The sequence below is a fragment of the Equus quagga genome, chromosome 8, assembly GCF_021613505.1.
Source record: "Equus quagga isolate Etosha38 chromosome 8, UCLA_HA_Equagga_1.0, whole genome shotgun sequence".
NCBI lineage: Eukaryota > Metazoa > Chordata > Mammalia > Perissodactyla > Equidae > Equus > Equus quagga.
In genome coordinates, this window is record NC_060274.1 from 99,451,510 (window position 1) to 99,468,033 (window position 16,524).

Consider the following 16,524-nt stretch of genomic DNA (forward strand, 5'->3'; position numbering starts at 1 on the left):
GTCCATGGTTTATATAAAGTTTCACTCTTGGTGAACCCAATTCATCCCTTTCTCCCGACTAATCAATGGCAACCATGGATCTTTTTGTTGTCTCCATAGTTTGGCCTTTTCCAGAATGTCACATAATTGGAAGCATACAGTATGTAGCCTTTCCAGATTGGCTTCTTTTACTTAGTAATATAAACTTAAGTTCCTCCTTGAGATGTGAAAACCATGGCTTTTATGACTTGTTACCTCATTTCTTTTTTGTGCAGAATAATATTCCATTGTCTTGATGTACCACAGTTTATTTATCCATTCATCTACAGAAGGACATCTTTGTTGCTTCCAAGTTTTGGAAATTATGAATAAAGCTGCTAATAAACATCCATGTCCAGGTATTTGGGTAGACGTTAAGTTTTCAGCTTCTTTGGCTAAATACCAAGGAGCACAGTTGCTGGGTCTCATGGCAAGAGTATATTTAGTTTTGTAAGACACCACCAAACCGTCTTCCAAAGGGGCTAACCTATTTTGCGTTCCCTCCAGTAGTGAATGAATGTTCCTGTTTCTCTGCATTCTTGTCAGCATTTGGTGTTATCAGTGTTTGGGAATTTGGCCATTCTAATAGATGTGTGGTGGTATTGCATTGTGTGGTTTTTTTTAATATTGGCACCTGCACTAACATCTGTTGCCAATCTTTCTTTTTTTCTTCTTCTACCCAAAGCCCTCCAGTACATAGTTGTGTATTCTAGTTGTGAGTGCCTCTGATTGTGCTATATGGGATGCCACCTCAACATGACCTGATGAGCAGTGCCGTGTCCATGCCCAGGATTTGAACCAGCGACACCCTGGGCCACCCAAGCAGAGTGCGTGAACTCAACCACTCGGCCATGGGGCTGGCCCCTCATTGTTGTTCTAATTTGTGTTTCCCTGATCACATATGATGTTGACTATCTTTTCATATGCTTATTTGCCATCTGTATATCTCCTTTGGTGAGGTGTCTGCTCAGGTCTTTTGCACATGTTTTAATTGAGTTGTTCATTTCTTATTGGGGAGTTGTAAGAATTCATTTGTATATTTTCTTCATCCGATGTGTCTTCTGCAAATATTTTCTCCTAGTCTGTGGCTTGTCTTCTCATTCTCTTGTCATTATCTTTTGCAGAGCAGAAGTTTTTAATTTTAAGGAAGTCTAGTTTATCAATTTTTCTTTTGTGGCTCATGCCTTTGGTGTTGTATATAAAAGGTCATCACCATAACCAAGGTCATCTAGGTTTTCTATGTTATCCTCTACAAGTTTTGCATTTTACATTTGGCTCTATGATCCATTTTGAGTTAATTTTTGTGAAGGGTATAAGGTGTGTGTCTTGATTCATTTTTAGCATGAGGATGCTCAGGTGTTCCAGCACTATTTGTTGAAAAGACTATCTTTTTCTCCATTATATTGTCTTTCCTCCTTTGTCACAGATCAGTTGACTGTACTTACGTGGGTCTATTTCTGGGCTCTGTGTTCTTTTGCTAATAATACATTCTCTTAGTTACTGTCACTTTATAGAAAATCTTAAAGTTGGATAGTGTCGGTTCTTGGACTTTGTTCTCCCTCCATATTGAGTTGGATATTCCGAGTCATTATACTCTCCATATAAACTTTTGCATCAGTTTGTTGATATCCACAAAATATCTTGCTGGGATTTTGATTGGGATTTTGTTGAATCACAGGTCAAGTTGGGAAGTACTGACATCTTGACAATATTGAGTCTTCGTACCCATGAACATGGAATATCTCCATTTATTTAGTTCTTTTTTTATTTCATTCATCAGAGTTTTGTAGTTTTCCTCGTATAGATCTTATATATATTTTGTTAGCTGCATGTCTAAGTATTTCATTTTTGGAGAGTGCTCAAGTAATGTGTTTTTAACTTCAAATTCCACTTGTTCATTGCTAGAAATAGGAAAGTGATTGATTTTTGTTTATTAACCTTGTATCCTGCATCCTTGCTATCATCACTTTTTAGTTTCAGAGGGTTTTTTTTTTTTTGGTCAATCTTTTGGATTTTCTACATAAATTATCATGTCATCTATGAACAAACACAGTTTTATTTCTTCCTTCTCAATCTCTATACCTTTCATTTCCTTTTCTTGTTTAATTGCATTAGCTAGGACTTCCAGTAGGATGCTGCAAGAGCAGTTAAAAGGGGACATTGTTGCTTTGCTCTTGATCTTAGTGGCAAAGTTTCAAGTTTCTTACCGTTAAGTATGTTAGCTGAAGAGTTTTTCTAGCTATTCTTTTTCAAGTTGAGGAAGTTCCCCTCTATTCTTGCTTTGCTGAGAGTTTTTCTTAGAAATCGGTATTGGGTTCTGTCACATGCTTTTCTACATCTATTGATTTGATCCTGTGTTTTTTCTTTGTGATGGATTGCATTAATTGATTTTCAAATGCTGAACAAGCCTTGCATACTTAGGATAAATCACACTTGGTCATGATGTATAATCCTTTTTATACATTGTTAGATTTGACTTGCTAATATTTTGTTGAGGATTTTGCATCTATGTTCGTGAGAGACATTGCTCTGTAATTTTCTCTTCTTGTAATGCCTTTGTCAATTTTAGTATTAGGGTAATGCTGGCTTCAAAGAATGAGTTAGAAAGTGTCTCCTTTGCTTCTATCTTCTGAAAGAGATTGTAGGGAATTGGAAGAATTTCTTCCTTCCGTATTTGGTAGAATTTACCAGTGAACCCATCTTAACTATTGTCTATTTCTTCTTGTGTGAGTTTTAGCAGATTATGTCTTCCAAGGAATTGCTTCATTTCTTCTAGGTTATCAAATTTGTGGGCATAGAGTTTTTCATAGTATTCCTTTATTATCCTTTTAATGTCCATGGGATCACTAATGATTTCTCTTCTTTCATTTCTAATATGTCCTCTCTCTTGTTTTCTTAGCCTAGTTAGAGGCTTATCTATTTTATTGATCTTTTTAAACCACCAAATTTTGTTTTGTTGATTTTCTCTATTGATTTCCTGTTTTAAATTTCATTGATTTCTGCTTTAATATTTATTTCTTTTCTTCTGCCTGATTTGGATTTAATTTGCACTTCTTTTTCCAGTTTTCTAAGTTAGAAGCTTAGATAATTGAGTATAGATCTTTCTTCCTTTCTAACATGTTCATTCAATGCTATAAATTTCTGTCTAAGAACTTCTTTTGTTGCATGCTGCACATTTTGGTAAGTTGCATTCTTATGTTTATTTAGTTCAAAGTAGTTTTTTTATTTCTGTTGAGATTTCCTCTTTGACATATATGTTATTTAAAAGTGTAATGTTTAATCTCTAAGTATTCTGGGATTTTTCCAGCTACCTTTCTGTTGTTGATTTCTAGTTTAATACTGTTGTGGTCTGAGCAGACATTATGTGATTCCTATTCTTTTAAATTTGTTAGGGTGTTCTATGGCCCGGAATGTGATCTACCTTGGTGAATGTTCCATGTGAGGTTGAGAAGAATGTGTATTCTGTTGTTATTGGATGAAGTAGTCTATAGATGTCAGTTATATCCAATTGTTTAATGGTGCTGTTGAGTTCAACTCTGTTCTTACTGATTTTCTATCTACTGAATCCATCCATTTATGATGGAGGGGTATTAAAGTCTCCAACTAGAATAGCAGATTTATTTATTGCAGTTTCTCGTCGCAGTTCTGTCAGGTTTTGCGTTATGTAGTTTGTGTGTACATGCACCTCTGTTGTTAGGTGCATGCACATTAAGAATTGCATGTTGTCTTGGAGTATTGACCTCTTTATAATTATGGAGTGCTCCTCTTTATCCCTAATAACTTTCTTGCTCTGAAATCAGCTCTGTCTGAAATTAATATAGCTACTCTTACTTTCTGTTGATTACTGTTAGCATGTTCTAATTTTCTCCATGCTTTTCCTTTTTTTTTCTTTTTTTGTAGGAAGATTAGCCCTGAGCTAACATCCGTGCCCATCTTCCTCTACTTTATAGTGGGACACCTGCCATAGCATGGCTTGATAAGCAGTGTGTAGGTCCGTGCCTGGGATCTGAACTGGTGAACCCCAGGCTGCCAAATCAGAGCATGTGAACTTAACCGCTATGCCACTGGACTGGCCCTGCCAAACTTTTACTTTTAATCAATGTGTGACTTTATATTTAAAGTTAGTTTCTTGTAGACAACATATAGTTGGGTCTTATTTGTTGATCCACTCTGAAAATCTCTGTATTTTTTTTTTTTAAGATTTTTTTCCTTTTTCTCCCAAAGCCCCCTAGTACATAGTTGTATATTTTTAGTTGTGGGTCTTTCTAGTTGTGGCATGTGGCACGGTGCCTCAGCATGGCTTGATGAGCGGTGCCATGTCCGCGCCCAGGATTTGAACTGGTGAAACCCTGGGCCACCGAAGCGGAGCGCGCGAACTCAACCACTTGGCCACGGGGTCGGCCCTGAAAATCTCTGTATTTTAGTTGGTGTTTATACCATTGAAATTTAAAGTGATTGCTGATATAGTTTAGTTAATATCTATCAGATTTTCTACTGTTTTCTATTTGTTGCCCTTATTCTTTGTTCCTATTTTTGTCTTCCAGACTTTTTTTCCCTTTTGTGGCTTTAATTGAGCATTTTATATAATTTTGTTTTTTTCTCCTTTCTTAGCATATCAATTATACTTCTTCTTCTTCTTTTTTTTTTTTTAGTGGTTGCCTTAGAGTTTGCAACATATGTTTACAACTAATCCTGGTCTCCTTTAAACACTACACCACTGCATGGTAGTGTCAGTATCTTATAATAATAAAATATTTCTAATTCCTCCCTGTTGTTCCTTGTATCATTGCTGTCATTCATTTCATTTATACATAAGCATATATAAGCTTATTTCTATACATAGTATACATAATCAAATATATTGTTGCTATTGTTTTTTGAACCAGCTGTAATCTATTAGATCAATTAAGAATAAGAAAAATAAAAGTTTTTCCTTTACCTTTACTTTTTCATTCTCTGATGCTCTTCCTTTCTTTATGTAGATCTGAGTTTCTGACATATCATTTTTCTTCTCTCTGATGAACTTCTTTTAACATTTCTTGCAAGGTAGGTCTACTGGCAAAAAATTCTCTCAATTTTTGTTTGTCTGAGATTATCTTTATTTCTCCTTTACTTTTGTAGGATAATTTAGCAGGATACTGAATTCTAGGTTGATGGATTCTTTTCTCTCAACACTTTAAATATTTCACTCCACTCTTCTTGCGTGTGTGGTTTCTGAGTAGTCAGATGTAATTCTTATCTTTTCTCCTCAATTGATAATGCAATTTTTTACTCTGGCTTCTTTCAAGTTTTTTTCTTTATCTTAGATTTTATGCAGTTTGAATATTAAATACCCAGGTAAATTTTTCTTTTTTCTTTCTTTTTGCATTTATCCTGCTTGGTGTTCTCTGAACTTCCTGGATCTGTGGTTTGGTGTCTGACATTAATTTGGGGGAACTTATCAGTCATTATTGCCTCAAATATTTCTTTGGTTTCTTTCTCTCTTTCTTCTTTTTCTGGTATTCACATTATGGGTATATTACACCTTTTGTAGTTGTTCCACAATTCTTGGATATTCTGGGTTTCCCCCGCCCCAATCTTTTTTCTCTTTGCTTTTTAGTTTGGATGTTTCTATTGTCATATCCTCAAGCTCAGAGACTCTTTCCTCAACCATGTCCAGTCTACTAATGAACCCATCGAAAGCATTCTTCATTTCTTTTGCAGTGTTTTTGATCTCTTTTATTTTTGTTTCTTTATTAGAATTTCCATCTTTCTGCTTACATTATTCATCTGTTCTTGCATCTTGTCTACTTTTTTCATTAGAGCTGTCAAGATATTGATCATAGTCTTATACAATTCTGGTCTGATGATTCCAACATTCCTGGCATATCTGAGTCTGGTTCTGATGCTTGTTCAGTCTTTTCAAACTGTGTTTTTTTGCCTTTTAGCATGGCTTGTAATTTTTTTATTGAAAGATAGACATGATGCACTGGGTAAAAGGAACTGTGGTAATTAGGCCTTTACTTTTGTAGTTATAATGTGTGGGGCAAAGCAAGTGTTCTGTAGTCCTATGATGAGGCCTCAGTCTTCTGGTGAACCTGTGCCCCTGAACTGTGAATGTCACTGGTGCTTCTCAGCACCCCCACCCCCCACTTAGGTGGAACAGGATGGCTAGAGTGAGCTAGAGTTGGCTATTTCCTTTTCTACAGGTAGGTTGGGCTCTGGTAAAATAGTTTCTCCTGAGGGTAGGCCTTGGTAAGAAGAACAGAATGCTCTGGTGTTTTTCAAAATATTTACTCTTCCTCTTTCTCTGTGGAAGAGCATGCGGACGTATGAGAGAATTTTCACCAATCTTTACTGTGAGTACCTGTTAGAGCTCCTGGAGGTAAAACTCATGACAATGTGGGCCCCACCTCCCCTGATGACTGGGTCCCTGGAGTTTCATCTCTAAGTCTTGTCCACACTGAGCCTCTAGCAATTCATCAGTCACAGTTCAGAGTTTCCTGCCCAGAAACTGGTTCCTAAGGAGGTTTCTGCTTGGTGGTTTCTACTCAGGTAAGCTGTGATTCTCTGTGCCCACCTGTCTGTCTCTCCAATTTTGGAGTCAGCAGTTTGCCCTGTGACGTTACTTCTCTGATAAATCTAAGAAGAGTTGGTTTTTTTCAGTTTGCTCAACTTTAACTTATTGTTATCTTGGAGTGGTGACTTCTAAGCTCCTTATGTGTCAGATCAGAACCGGAAGTCTTTCTAGTTCATTTTGAGTCAAAAAAAAGAGAACTATGCAAAAGTGGGAAATGTCGAGGGCAAACTAAATGTGGCAAAAGAAGCCCTAATTCTGAAAACCCACTTTAAGGAGAAAAACACTGAAACAAGAAGGGAAAATCTATGTTGGTCACCCAGGCTTCATTGCTCTTGCTAACCCTTGGCTTTTCCTGATATCAGATCTTCTTTCCTCTTCTTTTCCATTTTTTACAATAAATTATTTTGCCCACAGACTCTCTGTTTCAATTTGTTTTCTATATGCAGCTCCTGAGTTTTGGAGTTTTTCTCAGTTGACACCCACTCCCAGTTAACACAGTTTCTTCATTTATTTCTCAGACTTTTCACTTTGTTCTTCCTCATTATGAGAAAAAAAGCTAAACCTTGAAACAAGTACATATCCTTCCAGTAACCAGGGACCTTCCAGGGTTGGGAAATTGCTATGTTTTAGAGTGAAAGGCTAACAAAACCCCCAATGTAAATATTTTAGTAGTTTGCTAAAGAAAGAACCACAAATACTATGTGGAAGCCAATTTAGAATGAAGTTTAAAGAGCTCAATATAAAAACCTGTTTGGCCTGTTAAAACAGGTGTGGACAATTGCAATTCCCTATTAAAAGATACAATGAAAAATACCTGTAAATTCACGACAAATACATTGGGTCATGAGAACTCCAAATCAATAGGTTGGAAATTATAAGCTGCTCCCATTGTGTAAAGCCAAGGAGACCCGAGCCACTATCTGTCAGTTGATAGGGAACTGGAAAATCAATATCTGTCTAGTTTCTCAGATGGAGAATTCTTAGCAGAAGTTTGGGGTTCATTCTTAATTTTTTATAGTAGGAACACTCTTTTTTTAACAACTCAGTTTCTCTAGTTGTAAAATGATATAGTGCATTGGGAAAAGTGGTCAAAAATTTTTATTTACACGAATATGCTAACACTAGCCTTTAATTTCATGTAGCAAAATGAATTGTTGCAGCAATAATGCTAAATAGTTACTTGAATAAAAAGTTAAGACAGAGGCCGGCCCGGTGGCATAGTGGTTAAGTTTGCACATTCTGCTTCAGTGGCCTGAGGTTTGCTGGTTCAGATCCCTGGTGCAGACCTATGCACCACTTGTCAAGCCATGCTGTGGCAGGCACCCCACATACAAAGTAGAGGAAGATACAATGAAAAATACCTGTAAATTCATGACAAATACGTTGGGGCATGAGAACTCCAAATCAATAGGTTGGAAATTATAGTAGGAACTATATATCCAAAGTACGGATGTTAGCTCAGGGCCAGTCTTCCTCAGCAAAAAAGGAGGATTGGGGGCAGATGTTAGCTCAGGGCTAATCTTCCTCAAAAAGAAAAAAAGTTAAGACAATTTACAATACATCTTCCATTCATCAAAGTACAGAAAGTACAGATTGATCTTCAAGAATATCCCCGTTGTGGAAATTTTGTTCTGTTGTTTCGATAATGGATGTCCCAAAAGAATATATATGCCAACCACCAAAATGAGCACAGAGCCTCACACAGCAACTTAAATGAATCTCCAAGACATTTTCTCTTTAAGCTGTTGTGAATATTGCAAATTAAACCTGGAATAGTTTTGGAATACAAACAACTCTTTAGCTATGTTTTTCCCCATTCACCTTTGACACTGACAGAATAGTAGATGGAATGGTCTTTAGTTAGCAGCAATGACAGATATGCTGATAAATGGAACTAAAACGGAATTATATTTTGATTGCCAAGTATTGGCACAAATGCAAAAAACCCCCCTAAAAAACAAAAGAAACCCAGAAATCTACCTTGCAATTCGTTCCTATGAAAGTAAAGTTGTAGTATACCAATAATTGTAATATTAAAAAATAATCTTTCTCTGTTTTATTAAAAAGAAAAAGATCAATACAGAGAGTAGAATGGTGGCTCCCGGGGACCAGGGGTGGAGAAAATGGGAGGATGGCAGTCAAAGGGTATAAACTCCAAGTTATAAGACAAATAAGTTCTGGGGATCTAATGTACAGCTTGATGATTATAGTTAGCACGGTGTTATGTACTTGAAAGTTGCTAAGAGGTTAGATCTTATATGTTCTCACCACAAGAAAGAAATGGTAATTATGTGACATGATGAAGGTGTTAGCTAACACTACAGTGGTAATCATTTTGCGATATATGTGTATTAAATCAACACATTGTGCTCCTTAAAATTCTACAATGTTATATGTCAATTATATCGCAATTAGGCTGGAAAGTAAATTAAATTAAATTACATAGTAAAAAGTCAGTATATTTGGCCCCTGTTGATCGCTTGCTCATCATTTTTGTTAGAATTCTCTAAGCTAGTGAAAACAAGACAGCTTTCAAAACAACCATCTCTCTCCTCCTCTGCCTCTTCACTGGCGGCAGAGACCAGGGGCTTATTAACATTCTAAAGGAAAAGCCACGTAAACAAATTTGTGATCATAGGCAATCCTCTTGTAGTAAGCAATTTTTATGTTTATTTCCTCTTATCTCCCGTTTAGGTCAGATGCTCCAGTGTCCTCGAGGAGGCAGAGCAGGAACCAGAATGTCCTTGAACAGACATGGCTTCCTTCCTCCTTGGGAGCCCACAGCAGGAGCTTGTTCTGTCCCATTCCAGTTTCAAAATAACAGTACAATGCAACCCCAACACTACGATGACTGAAAAATACTTAATTTACTTTTTTCTGTTTTCTCTCGCAATTCTTTTTATCTTTGGGGTATATTCCACGAGAGAGATGCAGGCAAATTACTGTGCTTTAAAGTCATTTGGAATAATTCCTCTCTGTGCAATTATGCTACCAGCTGGAGACACGTTTAGATTTATTAGTTCTATTTTATTTGTTCTTAGCTGTCTTTTTCCCTGGTTGTCTCCGGTAAACTAGCTGGCCTAGTGGTTTAGCTTGTTGTTGTCATGGAGCCACAAGCCTACTCTCAATTGCTTACCACCTACCTCTCTACTGTTTCTGAGAGCATCTTCTGGCTTCAGCTTCCCCCACACTGTTCCAGATAAAGTCAATTCCTTTGAAAAGAGTTCTCTGTCCTTATGGTGTGCCTCTCCACCAGGGCAAAATCTCTGAGCCACTGCTCCAGAGCTGGGGGCAAGCACAGTTTCCCACTTCTCTTGGAGTGACACCCATGCATTATAGCAGGGTGTTGGGTTGGGGTAGCAGACTCTAATCTTCTAAGCTTGCCTCTCCTGTCATAGAACTTCCACCTTATGAATGAGCTAGTGTGAGGGTGATTGGGGCGCCAGTGTTCCTGTCCTGCTACCCCTGGGATGAGCCTCTGCCCTGCAATGGGGACTGCGTAGAGGAAGGGAGCCCTGGACCTCTTTGCTGCACTTGTCTGGAATCTAGCCTCTGTAACACAGAGCTGCAGGGTGGGAGAATGAGAAATACTGTTGGCATGCACCCCCAGAGACATGCTGTAGCCTTAGACGGTGAACTTGGGGAAAGGTAAGCCCACATTCTTGGCCACAACATCCTAGAGTAGAGCTTCTGTCACATGGAGCTAGGGGAGGGGAGAGGGAGCAGATCGTGGCTGAAGTGCTATGGACTTTTGCTGTTCTTACTAAGATTTACTGTATCTTCTTGAATAGATGTTTCTTCATTTGCTGTATTGCCATTAGGACAATTTCCAGACAGTGTAAATGGTTGTTTGATAATTTTTACCAGTAAAGGTTGTTTCACTAGGGAGTCAGTCCACAGAGCTCCTCGCCTCATTGTTCTGGAAGTTGTTCTCCAGCTTAATGTTAATTCCTGTGTTTTTCAGTTTTTTTAATGTTTCACCTCTTTGAATCAACTCTTTTTTTTCGCACTATGTGCCAGATGCTTTGTATATATAATTCTCCTTTTGTTCCTTATACAATCCTTGTGAAGGAGGTTCTAAGAAATGGGAGGCTCAGAGAGGGTACAAGTCTTTCAGAAGTCCCATCTCACTCCTGGATTTTGAGTCATTGGAAAGTTTAGACTAATTTCTAATGAGAGGGAGTTGACCACACAGTCAGAGAACTACTTCCTAGTTACGATTTCCTCTTTGGAGAGTCTGTGAGCCCTGCTGTACCCTCCCACTGAATCTCAGCCTGCAGAAAATCTCAGAAAAATGGAATGCTCAGCGTGGGATAAAACTCATGTTTTCCACCAGTACTAAGATTCAGGCTTGTGGCTCTGTCACTGATTTTTAATACTCTTTGCTAATGTCAACGTGATTCTGTCTAAGGTAGCCCAAAGTCTGGAAAGGTGTACTAACAAAGGGCTTGGATTGACAAATATGAGTAGTTTTTCAGTGTATTTACTGGGATGTTATAGGTTACTGCAGGATTTCTCAGATCCTTTAACATGCAAAGGTGCATTTTCAACTTTCTAAGAGTGGAGTATCATATACGACGTTTCCCAGTTTATTTGGCCATGCAACCCTATTTTCCTTGTGCCATTTACATTTTGTGTTCTGGGGAAGGTTGGCTGAAAGCATTTACACAGCAAAGAAAGGGCTTGGGAAATATTGGCTGGAGAATATTTGCATATCAACAGTGTTTCCATCTGCCATCCTTTAGGGTCTAGTAATGGAAGACAGTACCTACTTTTTGTCTCTTAGAGAGAGAGCTCATGGACAAACTATTCAGTAGCTGTAAAGGTCTATGAGGGCATATCCAGCTTCCCATTGAGGCCTAATCTGCATTCTTGTCTGGAGAACTCTGGAATAATCCCACAGGTTGCCTGCTGATCCTTGGAAGAAATTCAGAAAAACACTTTGGGACAGGTGGTTAACTTTGCTACGGCAAGATCGCGCAGTTTTATTCTCCAGTGCCAGCATGGTGCCTTGTGCTTAATACGAGTTTAATAAATACCTGTATAAGTAAATAAATACCTGCATACTTTAAATAAATACTAAATCAGTGCACAATGCAGAGTCAAGCTTGCCAAAAAAAGGCAAGTTAGCTCTGTCCTCACTATTGGGGAGGGGACTTAGTGTGAGGAAAGGGAGAATGAAAGAGCCTCTGCTCCTGGATCCCCAGGTGTAGATGCCTGGAGGGTGTGGCCAGGATTGTAGAAAGTGCTAACCCACTCAGAGCTGCTAAGGCTAGTCACTGGAACAACACTGAAAGTTCCTCCACAAAGATATTAATCAACCTGAAAGAACCAGACGAGTGGTTCTCAGCATGTGGTCCTGGGGCCCGCAGCATCATGCATCACCTATGAGCTTGTTAGAAATAGAAGCTCATGTTCCCCTCCCCACAAACTACTGAATTAGAATCACTGGGGTTTTGCCCAGGAAGCTGGTTTAACAAACCCTCCAGATGATTCTTATATCACATTAAAGTTTAAAAAACCCACTGACCTAGACTGTCCTTTTGAGGTCAAAGTAATTGCTACGAACTGAACGTTTGTGTTCCCCCAAAATTCATATGTTGTAACTCTAACTCCATTGTGATGGTATTAGGAGGTAGACCATTTGGGAGGTGATTCGGTCATGAGGGTGGAGCCTTCATGAGTGGAATTAGTGCGCTTATAAAAGAGATCCCAAAATGCTCTCTGGTCCTTTTCCATGAGGATGCAGTGAGAAGACGGCCACTTCTGAACGAGGAAGCCAGCTCTTACCACACACCAGACCTGCCCGCACTTTGATTTTTAGACTTCCCAGCCTCCAGAAATGTGAGAAATATCTTCCTATTGTTAAATCACCCAGGCGGTGGCATTTTGTTATAGCAGCCTGAACTAAGATAGTGATAATCATCAGAGCAGTGGTTGTGAAGCCTGGATGTACATTAGGAAAATCTAGAGAACTTGAGAAAACACTGAAACGAGGCCCCATCCCAAACCAATTAAAGAAGAATCTGGGGAGAGTGAAGTTAGGTTATTGATAGCTTAAAAGGCTCCCCAGGTGAGTCTACCGTCAAGTCAGCTGAGAATAATTGATCTTATACAATGGGCTTTCAAGGTGCATTTAAAGAGCCGTGAAACCAGTGGAGCACAGTGGCGGTTTGACCAGGGAGATTGAAGCGTGTCAACCAAGGGTAAGAACAGTAGGGTGGTGCCTGTCACCGGTGGGTACTTTAGAGGCACTTATTTAAAAAGTGGTGGTGACATCAAGTGAGAATTCTTAACCAGACGTTCAACACTCTATTGAGTACTATGCACATGTTCTAGGTGCCAGGGGTACAGCAGCCTCGGTCTCAGGGGCCTTACATTCTAGTGGTGGAGACAGAAAATAAATAAATGGTTAAACTATGTAATGTAACAGATGGTAATTCAGGAGAAAAGTAAGGCAGAGATTTAGAGGAATTGTTTTACATAGCATATTCAGTAAAGTCTTCATTCGTAAGGTGATATTTGAGCAGAGACCTGAATGAAGTGAGGAAGTAAGTCATGTGGGCATCTTCAAGAAGAGTATTTGAAGAAAACAGAGGAGCAAAAGCAAAGGCAGAATCCAGCTTGGTATGTTTGAGGAACAGCAAGGAATCACTGTTGTCCAGATTAGAGAGGGAAATAGAATTATAGGGGTTTGGGGCTGGGGGCAGATGATATGGGCTTCCATAAGACTGCTGGCTTTTACTCCAAGTGATAAGAGAAACGACTGGAGTGTCTTGAGTGAGAAGTGAAGTAACTGGAGTTATATTCTAGCAGAGTCATTCTGCTACTGTGTTGAGACAAGACTGAAAAAGGTAGAGTGTAAAAACAGTTAGGGGTCTATCGCAATAGTCCTAGTGAGAGACCACAGCAGCTTGGACCAAGGTGGCAACATTGGTATAGCTGAGAGGTGGGTGGATTCTGCACGTATCTTGAAGATAGAAGCAACAGAATTTGATGATGAATTGTATATAGGGTGGGAAAGAAGGAGAAGATTCAAGAATGATGCTAAACCTTTTGGTCTGAGAAGTTTTAAGTTGACATTATTTGCTGTGATTGGGAAGACTGAAGGAGAAGCTGGTTAAAGTGGGGCAGGATTCAGGACGAGTTGTAGACATGTTAAGTTTGAGACATACAAGAAGAATAAATAAGCTGTTGAATGTAATATGTTTGAAGTTCAGGAGAAAGGCCCAGAGTGGTCCAGAAATATAGAAGTCATCAAACATAGATTGCATTTCATGCTGAGAGTGAACTAAATCCTTGCTACCGGCAGCACTAACATCGTCTTGGAGCTCGTTAGAAATGCGGACTCTCAGACCCTACCCCAGAATTATTGATTCAGTATTGGCATTTTCTCATGATCCCCAAGTGATCTGGAGGCACTTTAAACTTTGAGGGTGCTTTCAGATGAGATGACCTAGAGTCGGAATGAATACAGGAAAGAAGGATTGAGGCCTTGAGACAATCTAACTTTGGAGGCCATGGAAAAGAGATGGAGACTGAGATGAGATGACATAGGGGAGGAGAAATTCGGAGAGAATAGTGTTCAAATCCAAGTTTCAAGAAAGAGTGGTCAGTTTAGTCAAATGTTGTAGGTCAACTAAGACGAGGAATGAGAATTGACCACTGGATTTAGCATTCTGAATGCCATTGGTGACATCAATAAGGGCGTTTTTTTTTCTTTTGTTCTTTTTTTTTACGAAGACTAGCCCTGAGGTAACATCTGCCAATCCTCCTCTTTTTGCTGAGGAAGACTGGCCCTGAGCTAACATGCATGCCCATCTTCCTCTACTTTATACGTGGGACGCCTTCCACAGCATAGCTTGCCAAGCGGTGGCATGTCCGTACTCGGGATTTACACCCGCGAACGCTGAACGCCGGGCTGCCAAAGCGGAACATGCGCACTTAACCACGGTGCCACCAGGCCGCCCCCCGATAAAGGCATTTTTGTAGGATTCAAGAGACTGGGAAGAGAGAAATTAGGGGCGGTAAGTATAGACTTTTATGAGTTTTGCTTAAAGCAAAGGACAGAAATGATTGGTAAGTGGATGGGAAACTGAAGTGAAGTTTTTCGTCTGTTTTTAAGATGAGAGAAATAATATCCTGTTGGTATATTGGAGAGAGCGATAGTTAACTAAGGGAAGAGGGAGTTGATGGAGCTGGGGGGAGAGTTGAGGGTTGTGCCAGAATACCTTGAGTAGGTGAGAAGGAAAGGTTCTAGGGAACAGGAGGGATCACCTTTAGTGAGAAGAGTGGACATTACTCATAGGACAGGAGGAAAAGCAGGTTGATAGATGTAAGGGTGGGAAATTATGAAAGTTTTCTTTTGTTGACTCAATTTTTATCAATTAAATAGGAAGCAAGCCATAAGTTGAACATGAGGATGGGAAAGGAAATATTGAGGATTTAAGGAGAAGGAAGTGTGGACTGCTATCTAAGACAGTTTCCCCAATCTTTAAAGTCATGGCACACATAAAAGTGCGAATATTTGGATGGTACATCAGGTAACTAGGAGGGCATTTGGAGGCCTGGACAAGTTTATTGGGGCAGGAGACAACTGGCTCAGGGGTTCCGGTGGCAACAGGACCTGCCTAGATGCCCAGATGGCTAAAGAAAGTAATATCTTCTGGCATCCTGGTTCTGTTTGTCACATGGCTTTGGAGTAAGACAGGGGAATAAATGGACCAGAGAAAATAAAAAAGATAGCCAGTTATCATGTGCAATGGAATTCGTGAATTTGAAGAGAGTTTCCTCAGGATGGTTGTGTGTTTTTTAATCATCTTCAGCTATACAAATATAGTCATACAGGTGATTGCCATAGGTGTAGAATTGTATTTAACTAGGTTTGGAGTTATGCCAAGGAAGTACAACAGGAAGAGAGAAGAGATGAGAGAGTTGAAAGATGCAAAGAAATGACTATAATTATGGATCAGGTAACATAAACTAGGTGAGGAGAGAAATTAGGACACAGAGTGGGTAGGGAATACTAAAAAGGTAGGTGGTTCAATGGACTGTGAAGTTTGTGGGTTCTCAACATTTTTGGAGTTGGAAGAAGATGATCAGGAAATAGAATACTTGAAGTAGAGATCATAGGTGGGATGCAGGTATTGGTAATGACAAAGCCAGGAAACTATGTGGGAGTAGCTAGCTGAGGTAGAGTGGAGGAGAAGAGGTTGATGAACCGGGAGATCAGTGTATCGGAGGAATTATTTATGTCGATGTCAAAATCACCAAAAAAGATGTCAGAAGAGGGTAACAGTGAATCTGGGGATAAAATCTTCAACAAATGAGAGTAACTCCAAAGGAGATACATGACTCAGAAGAAGGGTTTGTGTAGTCAGGTGGCAGAGTCTGATGTCAGAACTTCAAAGAAGGGCATTTGTGGAAGGAGGAGATACAACATGTGAATGGGACAATGAGAGTCAAGAGAACATCAGCCTCCACCTCCAGGTCTGGTGGTACAAGATGTGTGGGAAAGAAAGCAGCCCTCTTGAGAGGGCCCCAGGAAAAAACAGTGTGCTCAGAGGGAGCCATGTTTTTGTTAGAACAATGTGGTGAAGGAAACAGTTGGCCAAGTGCTTGAAGATGCAAGAAATTTTGCTGAGAGGGCTGTGATTCCAGAGGGTCCAATGGGAGGATTTGAGCGAGTTTGGGAGTTCGGAGTCCCGAGAGATGGGATCAGATTGCGGGATACGTGGAGTCATAGGCGATGAGAGTTCAGGTGATAAAGTAGTGAGCTTCTTGTTACTGTTATTGCTGCTTTGATAGTTGCTGGTGAGCAACAACTCCAGGTAGTTCCGTTTTCTACCTAAGCACCTACTGGTTATCTAAGATCACTTTTCAGAGAAGATATTTGTTTTGAAGACAGAAAACATTTTCTCATAATCTAGCATAGAAAGCTGGCTGGC